General features: G+C 43.6%; 1 protein-coding gene across 1 annotated transcript in view; it reads left to right on the forward strand.

Moving 5' to 3' along the window:
• HPSE2 (heparanase 2 (inactive)) overlaps positions 1–16,873 on the forward strand; it is a 2,768,318-nt gene that overhangs the window by 2,450,799 nt on the left and 300,646 nt on the right. The window lies entirely within an intron of this gene.

Consider the following 16,873-nt stretch of genomic DNA (forward strand, 5'->3'; position numbering starts at 1 on the left):
GGAGCAGCCAGGACTTACTCGCTCCACATTCTTTTTCATCTGGACACTCCAATGGCCCAGGGCTTACTTCAGTGCCCCCCTGCCGATGGTGGGACGGACTTCTTTCTTCTTCTCCTGAACCACTTAGCAGACACGGTCCTGGAGGACTTCACATCATGTCCCACCTTGCCAGCCACCAGGTAGGCCAGCCTAGCGGTACGGCAAACACGTCCGGGACTGGGCAGCTCTCCTCCAGATTCTTTTCTCCCCTTCCCAGCCTGATATTTTATTTTATTTTCAGCGTTCAAACATGGTGGGCTGGATAGACTAGTCCAAAATAAAACACACACTCAAGCATAAAGTATTTTTCTTACAGCCTGATAATTGCGTCTCTTTCCTGGTTGTCCCTTTGGGGATAAGCATGTAGCCCCTACTAACCTGGCCCTTTATGGGCCACAGGCTACATAATGTCAAACGCTTTTATAGGAAATGAGCCAAGGAGCAGGATTTATGGTTGTCCTGTGTTAACAACAATACAATTATGCCATAGTCCTCCTGCTTCTAAGGGCTCCAATAACAATTGTGGTTATTACCCAATTTAATGGTATTCAAGTTAAAGGGCTTACTCTGCCCTGCTTGGATTGACCCAAGTGACTGCAGCTTAAACACATATTTATTGGGCATTTATAAGGCAAACTGTACAACAAAACATGTTTCTAGGTGCCACAAGGCAACACGTGGGGGAGGGGGAACGGGATATAAAATGACAGTAACGGTCCTACTAGGCCTTGTGACATTCGGATCGTGCAAGTACAGGAAAAAGTGCTTGGGGGTAGAGGAGTGGTGGAGGGGGAGGGTGGAGGGGGAATAACGCAAAGGAATAGATATGGTGGGGAAGGTGGGGGGAATGGGCCAGGACTGGGACCAAGCCAGTGCTCAGAGGGGGCCTGGACCCAGGGCCAGACAAGTGCTCACAGGGGGTGACAGGGGAGGGCACCATCTAAGTGTGAGAGGGAGGGAGTGGTCAACCCACCAGGCTGGTCAGGGAAGAGACCAGGGGAGGAGAGTGCTGGTTAGGCAATACTGGTGAAGACAGGTTGGGGAGGGTCTAGTTCACTGTGTGACTCATAAGTGCACCAGGGCACCAGTCACAGTGGCAGGTGGGGGCATTTAGCAAGGAAGCGGAAGGAGGTAGAGTAGAGCAGATGATTGAGGAGCTTCTGGAACTTAACGAGGTCCAGCTCAAGTTTGAGAAGAGCTGGGAGGCCATTCCAGAGGGAAGCACCTGCCGAAGAGAGAGATCTGCCCCCCAGTCTGCTTGGAAAAACGTCTGATCTGCAGAGAGTTGGAACTAGAGGACTGAAAGGCTCTAGCAGGGGTTATTTAAGGAGAGAGAATTGGATGTGGCAGGGTTGCATGCCCCAGAAGGCCTTATGGATGATGCAGAGGGTCTTGAATTTTATCCTTGCAGCCCCCGGAAGCCAGTGGAGAGATTTAAGGGCTGGATAGATGCAGTCCCTGTACTTGAGGCCCTCATGCAAGTGCTGGACTAGCCATTTTGACACAGGAAGTTTCTTTTAATTGGCCCTTGGATCTTAGCGTCTCCATCATGCTGTTACAGTTTCTGGTGGAGTTAGTTATAATTGGTGTGAAAGTCAATTGATAGGCTGTACTGGTAAAGGTCAATAGGGCCATGTTCACAATGAAAGGTATTGATAGTGGTTGCTGCATGCTTGAAACTCAGACAAGAAAAAGGACATCTGTGATTGTTGATCATCTTTGGGACTATCTATTTTTGGCTCAATAATGCATGCTTTTATCAGCACCATCTTCACATCATGCAATCTTTCAGATCTTTCACTTGGAATGTCAGAATCTAAAAAAGTGTGTGTTCTTCATTGAAAATTGACTACCCCAATTGGCTTGCACCTTCAATCTAACATTGCATCGTTTGGCTGATCCCTTGAAACACAAAGGTGCCTTTGTGTGCTATGTCATCTAAAGATGTGGCCCCTGTCCAGGTGATCCCTTATGTTTTCCCTAAAAGTCATGATGTTGGCTTATCTGATCCTGTGAATGGGCATTGATTTGTTTGTTATTGACTGCAGTATTAGCAGGGGCAACAACACTGTTAAAGAGATGTATATTGCCCCACAGGATAGATGTATGTTCTGATAGGTGTTCTTTTAACCGACCCACTCAAACAGCTGTGGCCCCATCCTGCTGAAGCTGGTCTACTGCACCTTTAGCTCTCTGTCAGAAAATATTGCCTTTATTGGACTCTTCTTCTGGTCATGCCATTCATGATGCGTGATGCAGTCTGAATGGCACACGGTTTGTGCTGGGTCATTCTCCACAGTTTTGGTCTTCATTCTTATAAATCTATTTCCAAACAAGGATATGCTCATTATTTCTCTTTGGTAAATCCAACCTGCTGTGCAACCAGTTTATCCACCAGTTAAGTTATACTGTCGCTGATTAAAATATTCATTTCTCCAGTGGATATGTTCAAATATACCACATAGCAAAATGTTTCAATGTAGAAATCTTTAGTCTGGTGTGATCAGATTTATATATTTTTTACCGGTCTTTGTTCCATTCTTTTTCTGAGGGTACACACATTTGGGAATCTAAATTATGTGAAATTCAAAAGATGAACCCTTCAATTGTATAAGTGAGTGTTACTTGGATACAAAGGCCTGTACAGATTGTCAGTACTTACTGCTCAACTCGTGGAAAGGTTTCTACGGGTAGCTCTATATTAGAGAACAGTAAGGAAATGTTGTGCAAAATTGCATCATTATTATATTTTTACAAAACCTGTATAAGAGAAACTGTGTTCATTTTCAATTAACTGATTTTGTAATTGCATACCAACATCTGTGTGTTCAACATTAACATACTTGAAGCAGATGCTTGTGTTTTATATATACATAATTAAACACCTGTTGGGTATATTCTACTATAGACAACTCTTTTGTTCATTGAAGTTGGCAATACTAAATTGCAAACCTAAAAATAGTATTAAGCTCCCAATCAAGAGTTTTTCTAAGGTCATGCTCAGTGATTGTAGTGAGTGGGAACGGTTGGAAGCGGTGTTCCACTACATTTATTTATTTCTGTTCACCATTCTTCTACTTTTTATGGCCATATCCACCATTCTATACAGAGGATGTGTCCATTCATGTCCATGTGCAAGTGTAACGTTGTGCTAGGATCCTTAGTCACTAGTAACTTAGACTATTGGAATATGCCGGTTGCAACACCTTGTCACATGTTACACTATGCTTCCACCTACCCTCTCCCCTGCTGAGACCACAGTTCCACTACTTTTTTTTGGCACACTTCTACCACTGGTCATTCTTAGAGCTTAGAGAGCCATACGAGGCTCAGGACACTCTAGGCCAAGCAGCTTAATCAAGAGACAAGCTCCACCTGCTTGCAAGAAAACAAGCTAGAGAAAATAACATAATTAGCCTCCCTGACCAAATTGGAGCCAGGACCCTAAGAGGTGAATAGTGTCCAAAGGCATTGTTTTTCTCACTGAGCTATCATGGCAGCATCTCTTTTTTGGAGGTTTTGTGTATCTTTTCACCTGATTGATTTCATACCAAGTGCTTGGCAAACGCAGAGCATGAGCTGTGCAAATGTGTGAATGCTATTGTAAATCATGTCTTTGAATTATTGATGGCAAGCTACAATGGTAACTATTTGACATTTTAATACAATGGTAACTATTTAAAATTTTAATAAGCGTGTCATGGTCCTGATAATGTGGGCTACTAACGTGGGCAGCAGGGTCAGCCAGTTTGACTATTGTGTTGTGGGGCCTTGCGTGAAGTAAAATACCAGGTATGGTATGCATTTTAAAGGTGTACCAACACTTCGGCTTCTAGTATTTATTTCCATGAATTTCCCCTGAAAAAAGATTTTAAGCCCGACCGAATTCTTTCTTTCTGTTCGTTCTAGTCAAAATGTTTGTCTTCTCATTTGAAGCAAATTTAATTCAGAGAGCAGAGATAGAGCAAAGCTTACAGAAGTTAAGGAAATACAGCATCGCCTAACAGATTTTTGATTAAGTATCAGACTGAAGTGTGGTGTTGGAGAGAAGGGATGGTGAGGAGAAGTGAGTGTCAGTTTATGGTAAAGGGCTATGGGGAAACTTGTAGAATACACTACAGATGGTGGGGACCAATAGGACTGTGGTATAGTCAGTTACATGTAAGTCTGAGTGACATACCCCCACCTAAGGTGTCTATCAAAGGAAACTGGGAAGTATCTCACTTTCCACTGTGGGCCAGACCGCCTTAGGCGGCATGGAGTGTTAGTTGAAAGAGCACTGCAGTCAGAGAGCCATGCACTGTTTGTGAAACTGTTAGAGATCTGCCCCACCGAAGGGAATGTATCTGTCAGAGAACAACTCTTTAAATTTGACCCTATCTCGGAAGCAGATATGCTAGAGGTGATGAATAATATGAAACCTACTACCTGCGCAGAAAATATCCTGCCCCCTGGTATTATTCTTCAACACAAGGATATATTTGCTCCCATCCTCCGGAGAATAGTGAACGCTTCATTTCATGAGGGCACGGTGCCTAAAGATCTGAAGAGAGTCACTATCACCCCACTTGTTAAAAAAGCGGGACTAGATCCCAAGGATCCCGCAAATCTTCAGCCCATAACCAACTCGAATTTTGTTCTCAAACTGTTGGATAAGGTAGCCACACAGCAACTCCAACACTTTGTTGAGAACCAGGAGATTCTGCACCAGCAACAATCCGGCTTTAGAGCATCCCACAGCACTGAAACAGCTATGCTAGACTTGCAGAATCAGATGCTGACTATTGTCAGACGTTGGTCCCACCTCCCCTATCTCCTCACCGGATTCTTCAGAGGATAGATCCTTGAGAGGATTCTTCTTCTTTGGAAGCTTCTTCTTCTTGTTGCTAGATGTCTCGTCCTTATAAATCCGGACCTTCTTTTCGCGGAGATAAGGTCTATCCCCTCCAGAGGCCACCGTGACAGTAGTGGCAACCTGTCTTGGGTGCCTCCAGTGGGGCCAGCCTCACTTTCAGGGAAAAAGCCAAAGCAGAAAAAACCCTGTAGGTCTTGATGGTAGGAGGTGAGGTAGTCCTTGATAACCCAGGCCGTTGGAAGAAAGGTGGATAGCGAAGGCTGACTGGATGTAACCAGATGTCCGCGACCAGCTTCCCAGACAGAGCTCGGAATAAGACTTGTAGACTCTCAGGAGGTGATAGGCACCCCTTAAATCGAATTTGGTGAAATACCTTGCACCCTGCACCGCCTCCAGGATGTCCCTTATAAGGGGCATAGGGTATCTGTCTCGGATGGTTATCTTGTTGAGACCTCTGTAGTCTATGCATGGACGTAGCTCAGTGGTGTCCTTCTTTGGTATAAAGAATAAAGAGGCCCCACAAGATGATCTTGATTCTTGGATTAATCCGTTTTGGAGATGGGCAGATTCTGAGAGCTCCTCGTTCGGGAAGGGACAAGGGGTACATTCGACCAAAGGGCACCGTAGAGTTGGGTAACAAGTCAATACAACAATCTTCGGCCCTTTGTGGAGGTAGGCTTTTAGGAATGGTATCCAGGAACACCTCAGAATATTCCTGATACTGAGTTGGGACCGTTGACACGATTACAGGCCCGATGACCCTAGTCTCTTCTTTGGCTACTTCCTTGATGGCAAAAGGGTCCATACAATTTGTCTTACAGAACTGGGAGTCAAAGCTGACCCTATTTGCGGTCCAATCTATATGAGGGTTATGCTTCCTTAACCAGGGAATGCCTAATACCAACGGAAAATGTGCCGCTCTGATCTGGTCAAAAACCAGAACCTCTTGGTGGTGGTCCAGTGCCATTCGCAGGGGAATTGTCTCACTTACAATAGGTCCTGAGGACAAAGGTGTCCCATCAACCCCTTCTACGGGAATGGCCCTTGACTTCGGTTTCGTAGGAACAAGGTTTTCCTTAGCCCAGTGTAGGTCCATAAAGTTTCCTGCGGCACCGCAGTCCAACATTGCCAACACTTCGACTTGTTTAGAATCCGATATCCATAGTGAGACCTTGAACACCATCAGACTATTTACTTCTGTGTGCCCTATTGTTCCTGCATGGTAGCAAGGGTATTTGGCAAATCCCCCGACACTTCCCTTGCCACAGTTCGGGGGTTGTAGTTTTCCTTCCGCCTGGGAGGAACTTCTGGACAATTCCGTAAAAAATGTTTTGAAGATCCGCAATACATGCATAAACCTACCTCCTTACGGCGTCTTCTCTCTTCCGGAGTAAGAGGACCACGAGTAGCCCCAATCTGCATGGGTTCCTCTGTTAAGGGAGGCGTTCTCTGAACCGGAGCTTGGGTGGGTAAACCAGTCACCTGCTGGTTTCCGCGAAACCGTCTTCTTTCCTGACGACGTTCATGTAATCGAAATTCTATCTGGAGGGCTAAGGTCATCAGGTCTCGAAAAGAAGAAGGACGAGCTACTCGAGCTAGCTCGTCTTTAATTTCGTCTTGAAGACCTCGTCGAAAGATCGTTTGCTGTGCTGAGTCCGGCCAATCCGCCTTGGCCGCAAGTCTCAGGAATCTGGAAATGTATGTTTGGACGTCTGTGTTTCCCTGGCGGACGTCCAGGATAGCTTCCAAGGAAGAGTACAAAACTTCAGGTCTGTCAAACCTGTCCTTAAATGCAGCTACAAATTGGTCAAAGTTATTCAATGCAGGATCTTCGTTTGTGACTAACGGGGTAGCCCAAGACAAGGCGTTTCCGTGAAGATTGGCTATGATGAATCCGACTCTAGATCGATCGGTTCCATAGGCATGAGGTCTGAAGGTGAAGTATACCTTACAGGCGTCCAAGAATTCCTTAAGTCCTCCCGGATGGCCATCATATTTTCCAAAAGAGAGTGGCATAGTAGGTAAATCCCCATGATCATCTCGGTGCAGTACGACCTGCTGTCGAAGGGCGAGATTCTCTGTTCTCAAAGACTGGACTTCTGCAGTGAGATTCTGCATGGCTGCGACCAGCTCTTGGTACTGCTCCAAGGACGCCATGGGTAATGTAGGGCGTTGTATTCTGTCAGACGTCGGTCCCACCTCCCCTATCTCCTCACCGGATTCTTCAGAGGATAGATCCTTGAGAGGATTCTTCTTCTTTGGAAGCTTCTTCTTCTTGTTGCTAGATGACTCGTCCTTATAAATCCGGACCTTCTTTTCGCGGAGATAAGGTCTATCCCCTCCAGGGGCCACCGTGACAGTAGTGGGAACCTGTCTTGGGTGCCTCCAGTGGGGCCAGCCTCACTTTCAGGGAAAAAGCCAAAGCAGAAAAAACCCTGTAGGTCTTGATGGTAGGAGGTGAGGTAGTCCTTGATAACCCAGGCCGTTGGAAGAAAGGTGGATAGCGAAGGCTGACTGGATGTAACCAGATGTCCGCGACCAGCTTCCCAGACAGAGCTCGGAATAAGACTTGTAGGTAGAATCCTTCGATAGCAACAAGGAATTCGTAAGTAAGTAGCAGGATAATAGACGAAAAAGAGGAAAGGAAAGGAGAACAAACAGTCTAAGAAGGAAACCCGAAATGCAATACCTAGTGGAAGGAATAGATGGCAGATACCGCCGAGGTATCAATAAACCAGATACAGGAAGGGAGTGCCGCAAGTTTGAAGTACCGGACGGCAAATGTAAGTAGTAAACAGTGCAAAGAGTGCCGCGCACAGAGAAGGCTGCAGGCAGCAAGGAAGGAACGGTGAGAAGTCGAGCAGAGAAGTAGGAGGAGTCAAGTATCCAGGTAAGCAAGACAGCAAGTCACCGAAGTGGTGAAACAGTGGAGTACACGCTGTGAACCCTAAGAATACGAAAGAAGGAAATGCAGCGAGAAACTAAGGTTGTACTAGATTTGGATATAGTTGGAAAACTAAGGCGGCTAAGGAAGCCCAATGGAAGGGAAAATACTAGAGAGCAACAGAGCGTTAGAGTGCGAGAAGCAAACACAGATACAACGCACCGCACAGGGAGGCGGAGTCAGTACTTATAGAGTCCTCCGCCATATTGGATGAGGACTAGAGCGAGGTAACCGCTAGCTAGTGCCGCCAGCGATTCCATAACTTCCACCCCTGATTCCTGACAACTATGCTGGACGATAACAAATTGGGGATGCTGATGCTTTTAGACCTTAGTGCAGCGTTTGATTTGGTGGATCACCACCTTCTCATCAAGGCGCTTAGGCAGAACGTTGGTTGCTCGGAGAGAGCTATCGATTGGCTCCTATCCTTTCTTTCCAACCGCCAAGCGAGAGTACATTGGGGTAGCAGTTTCTCCGACCCATGTGACATCATATTCGGAGTGCCTCAAGGGGCTAGCTTATCCCCAATGCTTTTCAACATATATATGCGCACTTTGTGCAGCCTTCTGGTGAAAGCCGGAGTGTCATTTACAAATTACGCAGATGACACCCAACTCATATTGGAGTTGGGGGGTAGGAATCATGCCACGGACAGTGAAGCGCTCACCAAGGTTTACAAGTTAATTGACGACTGGATGCAGGCAAACTAAATGTGCCTGAACGACTCTAAAACCGAATTGATGTTGTTTGGCTCCAGTCGTCAGTTGGAAAAACTAGGGGTAGAGTACAACTTTTTTCAAATCAAAAACGCCATTATCCAGGTGGTTCCCAAGGTGAAGACTCTGGGTATGATGGTCGATTCAGTCGTTGACTCTCACGCCCAGACTAACAAAACTCAGCATACTATCTCAGGCTTATGAAAGCAATCAAACCACTGCTTAATGAAGTAAACAGGGCAACGATAGCCAGAGCCATTATCCTCTCACGGCTCGACTATGGGAACGCCCTGTTGTTGGGGGCCGCATCCAAGGATCTATCTAGTTGTCAGGTGATCCAGAACAACGCGGTCAGATTAGTGAAAAATCTGAAAAGGAAAGACCATGTTACTGAAGAGAGGCTTGCTCTGCACTGGCTCAGAGTAGAAGAGCGCATCAAGTTCAAAGCTCTCTGCCTGGTACACAAGTGCCTTTATGGCACAGCGCCTGCCTACTTGAAAACACACATAGTGCCCTACAACCCCAGCAGAAACTTACGCTCGGGTGGAAAATGCCTCCTACACGTGCCCAAGTTTAAGCTAAAAACAGGGCTGGGCAGATCCTTTCTTGTGCTGGCTCCTAAACTGTGGAACAGCGTCCCCGAATCTCTTAGGTCTGAAGTCAATCACTTTGCTTTTAGGAAGATGCTGAAGACACACCTTTTTAGATGAGATCTTGGGCGTAGGACTTCTCTTGAGACCTCGTTACGCAATAGTATTTGTACCCATCGTCCGTCTCATACGTGTTGTCCGTCTTGTAGTACCAGTGTTTTATGTACAAGCGCCCTGATGCCCTCGGGCTACCGGCGCTATATAAAAATTAAATACATACATACATACATACATACATACAGAAAGGGCGGTGCCCAGAGGTGGACTCGTATTTTTGAAGTTGGAAGACTTCCCAACAGGAAGGACACTCTTTTCGTTCAAAAGGGTTAGGGAAGAGTATGTTTGATGTCAGGCAGTGCAAGATGTTGCTTGCATTTTCCCACACTACTGCTCTCTTATGAAAACTTGTCTATTGGGAAATCTCTCCGTTACACTATTTGCCAGTCTGCCTAAATGGAACAGGTGTGAGAGATGAGAGCACTCTTCTGTGTGGACACATAGTTAGAGAGCCTTCTATTAACTGGTGTTGTGTGGTGTACTTGAAGAGTGACAGGCCTAGAACAAGCCATATGGATATGTATCCTCTATCGTTGTAGGAATTAAGAGGGGTCAGGGATGTGGAATGACACATGATGGAATTGAGACTTCCCCAATAGATAAATGCTTTAGAGAGTTCATAGGGTTTGGGTAGATTCACGCAAATGTTAGGAGTTGCAACGTGAATGACAGTGCTTCAACCCTCTTGGCCTCGCAGTGGAACCTTCCTATTCACACGTTTCTCTCTATCCCTAGTGCAGTCTGCCCCTGCCGGTTAAGGGATGAGAGTTGGCCATGTTCGGTCTGTGCTGTGAGAGAGAAAGGAATCTGGGGCCAAATGTACGAAATGCACTGCTGGCAGTGCGGCAATCGGGCAACCGCTTTGCCCTCTGAAGTATATATTCATCTTGTGCAGGGCAAAGGGGCATTGAATAATGCAGAGTGCCGGAGTAAAATTGACGAGGCAATGTTTGCAGGTGCGACGCACCACGCTTAAAAGGGAATGTAGGCACGAGGTCTAGAGGAGATAACAAACCTCTGGCCTTGTATTTCATTCCTAATGTGACTCCTCGCTTCTCCCGTCCTTTAAGTGGACAAAAGTTCCGAAGCATAACATGTTTTATTTTGTAAAGACAACTGTTGGGTGCAGACAGAAGCCTTGGGGGTTACTGCCCGGACACTTAATGCCAGATGCTGCCCCATCTGTAGTAAAAACAGTCTTTGATGGACCGGTTCCACTTTGCAATTGGGTAACTCTTGCCCTGGACATGTGGTTGCCATGTAATGCTTTGAGACCGCATAATCCGCCCAAAGCCACATTTCCTCATGAGCTGCATTTTGATCATATTATTTTCTATTGTATTTTCATTGTAGTAAAGAACTGAGTAGAAGTATTCCACTGAAATTGTATTGTCTGCGTTGTCACAGCATCTCTATTTGTTTACTTACGTTAGTTGTAATGATGTAATGACTCACATTGATTCTGAGACCCGGGTGTGCCTAGTATTAGCAAGATGACTCTATCACATCCCTTTCAATCTGAACACTATCATGTGCTCATAATGACACCCACACGTTTGTGGTTGTTGAAACAGGTTAAACATGGACACATCTATAGTGCATAGTACCTTTCATGTGACTATATGTCATTTTTAAGTACCAAGCAGAAGTGTTCAACTGCACTGCCTCTATAATTACAGCATGTGTTTATGTTTGTCCATTCTATGTCTAATGGTGTAATGGCATCTGTCCCTTCACACGGATGCGTTCCGATATAGTGTGATGGCTTCTTTACATCGTTTTGGTCTTTGAATAATACATGCTCAAAATGGACGTGCAAGCTTGCAGTCATTGAAAACATGTGCAACACAGTATGATCCATAGTCAAGAGCCAAGCCATAGTCAAGAGCCTCACAAAATGTAGTAAGCAAGATCACGTGACTTTCTAGATCTGGCTCATATGGACATTTTTCTAAAATAGTACGGTTTTATAAAACATTTTTACAGGCTATTTATTAATTAAGTTACCCTGGGCCAGATATAGCACTAGGAGACATCATGTAAAGAGGTAGTTGAAGAAAACGTACTTGAAGGTCAGTTACAACTTTTAAGAGTTTGAATCAATACACGCTCTAATTTAAAGAACAGATACTGTAATAGTATATTCATTAAATGATGGCAGGTAAGATCGTGTAGCATTCATATCTAGGATATTTTTTTAGAACTTTGATAGGGACAATATTAGATGTATTTCAAAACTAGACATGTCGAATTGTGTAGCTTTACCTGCGAATTGGCCTCTGTCACTTTTTGATACCCAATGTATATTTCAGACATACAGCTTGGAAGTTTGGCGATCTGTCATAATATGGAGATGAACAATTCATGAATATTTACAAACATCTTTATATTCTCCCATATAGGGGATGCATTAATGAATCGAATTTGATCCAGCAATTGATTGTGTATTCACTTAACATCTTGATATGATGTAACATTGAATAACATTTCGTTCTGAAGAAGGTGTGGTATTTGTTAAATGCCAAAACATCATTGACACGTTGACCATCTTCCTTTCATTTTGTTTATGTGAAAACATGTAAAATTGTGTTAATAATTCTTGTTTTTGATGCATACAGTGGCGCTAGAGCCATCCATGTGCCGAAAACATTGTTGGCAAACAATAGAGAAGAGAAGCGGTATTGGGAAGTAGGATATCTGGTTGGCATGGTTTTTGGCCACGTTGTGCATGAAACTGGAAAACTATGATTTGTTACTTTTTTGCCCCTTCGCCATGTAAACAAATTAGCGCATGTTTAACAATCCTTCTGCCAATCGCGAATTCTGTTGGTGTGCGTTCCCACTTTCCCAGGCCATGCAGTGATCCTTCCTCTGCTGGCTGTTTAACACATCGTGTACCGAACAGCTTCAATGTTCAGATCCTCTGTACATCTCCCCTCACCTCTATTGCGGATTGCTCTTCCAAACATTGTAGCTGTGCCCCTCACCTGTCCTCTCTTTAACGAGAAAATCCCCAGGGAAACAATGGGACTGCCATCTAGAACATCATGTTGGTAAGTGTAGAAAAGAAATGTATGTATATGTTAATGTGAGCAGCGCTATCCTTGTGAATATTTATGAATGAGTCATTTCAATGTGTGGGTAATTATAGACCAAAATGTGTATGTGTGCATATGAGTGAGTGTCCATGTAAATGTTTATGAATGAGTGATTTCAGTGTATGGGCAGTTATAAAAAACAAATGTGTGTGGGAGGTCTTGATGCAGGGAAGTAAGCACTTTTTCAGGTCTTCAAATGTTAAACAGGGCTCAGGTCCGATAAAAAGGTTGGGTTGTGGGGAGTTCCGTAACATATGTATAGGTGGTAAGTACATAGGGGGTAGCAGGCATAGTTGCACCCATTCTCCTTGCATGCTCATCTAAATCACTGGTTGTGGTAGGGTTTCTGTCTCCTCTCCTGGGAGGTTCAGGTGTGGTGACGTGTTGGCATTGTGCAAAATTATCAAGTGCTCCTCATTTCAAAATGGGAAGGTAGCCTGATTAATGGACCACCTGACCTTTGATTGGAGGGGATGGGCATGCCTAATCTGCTTTGCAGGGGTGTGGGAGTGGCAGGGGATCCTATAGCAGAAGGCTGCGAAGACAACTCTTCTGGTTAGGTGACTGTTGCCGAGATGTTAGTAGACCTTCCTGCAAATCATATGGCTTTTGCCTATTCCTGCTGCAAAATGCACTGTAAAATGTGTTGTTTCGACCTGGGTATGGGTACAGTTCCCTCCCATCACTCAGTGTGTGAATTTCTGGCCCCCTAGCAAAAATCGAAAGCTGCCACCCATTAATATATGCACAGTAAGTGAACATATCTTAAAGCGAAATATACAGATTTTGTTCAATTGTTCTTTCCTTTTAGAAGAAATCCCTCAAATGTGCACTTATCAATGTCAGATCTAGGTGCTCATGCTGTTGATACCCATGATCTTAGCCTTCAACACCACCTAGACATCCTAGCCAACACAAACAGCCTGATTCATGGAATTATTTGCGTGAAAAACACAGTTTTGCGCTCCTTTCTGCCCAAAAATCCCTGTTTGAAGAATGGCGATTTTCGGGCAGAAAGGTGCGCAAATCTACGATTTTCACACAAATAATTCCATGAATCAGGCTAAGAATCTTGGCTACACAACACGTCTGGCCCATAGGCTCTTGTTGGCCAACCCACCTGATTACTCAATCTTTAGAGCAGACCGCACAGAAGCGGCATCATGTGGAATAGCTCTCATAGCTAAATCCTCCCTGAGAATTAGGGCTTGTTCTGCACCTACCAACACAGGATCTGAAATCTTGTTCTTGTAGTCGACCACCAACCCTCAAACCACATTCAACCTATTCTTAATCTATAGGCAACCCAACAGTCATACCTGCCCTGACATCGACCTCCCGCTCCTCATCACACCCTTCATGAAATTCTCAACTAAATGTATCACCCTGGAGACTGTAGGGTATTTTGTGGAGATTTGGGGCCTGACGGTATTTTATTACCGCCGAAAAATAACTTAGCAATAATCACTCTTTGTATTCAGATTTGGCCATGTGCAACAATAATACAATGGACATGCATTATTTCAGCACCCAGACCTGCATATTTGGTATACGTGGTTGGTGGTATTTTGGTGAGCATAATTCCCTTGTTGTATTTGTGGCCCCAATGTCCAGAATCCCTTATCTTTGCTTAGATTTTTCGTGTGATCACTAGAGAGACCTCAGACCTGCATTCTAGAGATACCACAATTTCCAGTGATAGTGTTGGTGCGCCACCATGGGCAAACTCACTGACTTATTTACGACAGAGAGCTATATGTGGTAGTCTTGTGGTAATTTCCACTACCTTATATACGGTAGGGAGCTATGTTCAGAGAGTCTCTCTTCCCGTTGGCTCATGTACCTCCAACAAGTTATACTACAGTCACTCACAATTATTCATACTGATTCTGACATACACACATCTGTCTTAAAATGACCATTGCACTGTTTAAAAATCTCCCCACATCATTGGCATTGTAATGGTAAATAGAAAATAAACCACCCGTCTGTTTTCAAATATTTTCTGTATTATAAAAGTTGCATTTAGACATGATCTCATTCTTTACAGCAATAAAATGGAACAATCAAAGCATTTTCAATGACACACTGCAATTATAGTGGCGGAGAACAGAACTTAAATTGCAACATTAGCACTTGATTAAGACACGCACGGGACTTTCATTTTTCTACACTGACTGCATACTTTCGTGCACACACACAGCTCCCCCAGTTAGGTAATTACCTTATCTGTTCAGATGCTTCTCTCTGTGAATGTGGCTCTCTTGGCTTAACTCCAACAAAAAGGAACGCTTGCCTTCTCAAGCCGGGGTCATTGCCTGGAATTCTCAGCTTTTTCAGATAGGACTGCCTCTGCCAGTGGGAAGGTAATTCTTTCAGCTTTCCCCAGTCTTGACTGCAGCAGGACACCCCCACAGCCAGGTCTTCTCCCCAGTAGTGCAGAAAGATGTCTGCCTGTCTTTTTCCCTGCTACTGCCCACTAAAACTTTCCTCTCAGCCCTCTTTATGACGTGTCCCAATGAAATCCATCATCTCTCATCCTCCTACTCTTTAACAATAGCTTCGCTTATACATTTGCAATTGTTGCAAATCTGACTTCCTTCCTCCTGCAGTTACTGTGCACAACAACACGGATAATCAGGCAGAGAAGAGAGGAAAAAAAAATCTGCACACTCATTTAACTGGTTTTCAAAGTATGCCTAATTCTGCAGTAGAGAACACATTTTATTAGTGAGTTATATTAAAATAAGGTTTTATTAGTCAGGTTAATGGTTAATATGTTAGCTGTTAATTTTCAAATGTGTCTCTAGCAATATAGGCATTTCAGGTGAAAAATAGTGTGCATTTTTAAATGAACACGTGTGCTTTTAACTGTAAAAATAGATTTGCATCTTACATGTTAAAATCGTTTTTGACCGAATAGTCTGTCTTTCCTTGTTAATCTGCTAACCCATATAGCAATGCACCGCACCCTTGTGGTGGTGCTGCAAAAAAAAAATGCTACTTGTGCAGTATTGCTGTACTGTGTACTGTAACACGCCAAATATCCTTACATATACCCTCCTTTTTTTTTAGAACTTGGCTATAATCCAAGCCAATTCCTAAAAACAACTTGTTCTTTCTTTTTCTCTTAAAATGCATGTGTATTGGGATATCTTTCTCTTCCTGACGTAGTCAGTAAAATCAGTAACATTTTCATTTTTACTGATAGCACAATCAACCATCCACCCATGATTAGCACCAGGATAGCCAAACCCACTATTGAGCGTTCCCCCCAGGTTCCCCAATTAAATCTTTCCACTTCTATTATGCCCAGATTACTAATTGTAATATTGTTTTTTCGCAAATTCATTTTCATAACATGTCTTTCTTTGTGATTCAATAAATATTCCACATCTGGATCTATTGGAAAAGTATCCCTTTGAAAAAAATCGATATTTTCCACTTGGCTTTCCCAAACATCATTTGTTACATGGAACAATGTTAATCCCCCAATTGACACAATTGCATCCTTTGGAACCTGTAAATAAAAAACATTATATTTTACCTGTTTAACCACGTATGTTCCATGGTTTAAATGTACTACCGTCATGTTCTTTAAACAGGTGCTGACCAACCATTTACCTCTGACCATCTTAGCCTGTGCCATTTCTTCACTCCCCATATTACTAATAATCACTTCACATCCCTCTGATATACTTGGGTCAGATTTCAATCCACAAATAGCATCTGTGGCATCAGGAACAAACGGTTTACCTGGACACATATAATTTTGTTCTTTAAATGTTACACATGTTTCCAGGTTTGGTATTAAATAAACTTCAGGTTCCCATGACTGAAATGCCACCACTTCTGGAGTCTTAATCTTAATGAATTTGTCCTCTTGCCAAAATCCCACGTTGTGTACCCACTTCGTTTGATAAATAAGTTCAGGGGCTACAAATGGGATGCATAGCAAAAATCCGATCTCTAGTCTTTCCAAGTCCACATATAACGGCATTGCATTCCCCATTTCGAATGCAATTTTTATCTGTATAAGGTCAATTTCCCTCCTGGTCAATCTTTCTATCATTTGACGAATGATATCCTGCGAAACAAAATACAAGGGAATATGTCCTTGAATCAATTGTGAAACTGCAGTTTGAACTTCTCTCATATAATTCGTTAATAGTCTATCAACAGGACTCATTATGTTCAATATTTCATTTAAAGTTCTGTCATGCTTAAGTATTATTTTAGTCGCCCGTTGCATCACATCCGCTTGTTCATTTAGAATGATTGCAGTTTCATTTATGAATCTTACTTGTTCATCCAGTCCCCCTCTAATTCCATCTAATGTCTTTTGTATTATTTCTAGGTCAATACTCAGTTGTTGTGCTTTAGTACTCAGTGTTCCTACCGAAATAGAATTGGCTGTTGATATTGTAGTACCTATTATTGCTCCAATTATAGACATTACCATTGATATCGCGAGCATCACCGCACCTCTCTTTCCTCTCTTCTTCTTAATGTCC

This window comes from Ambystoma mexicanum, chromosome 8, assembly GCF_040938575.1.
Source record: "Ambystoma mexicanum isolate Mex_15411 chromosome 8, UKY_AmexF1_1, whole genome shotgun sequence".
In the NCBI taxonomy this organism is placed as follows: domain Eukaryota; kingdom Metazoa; phylum Chordata; class Amphibia; order Caudata; family Ambystomatidae; genus Ambystoma; species Ambystoma mexicanum.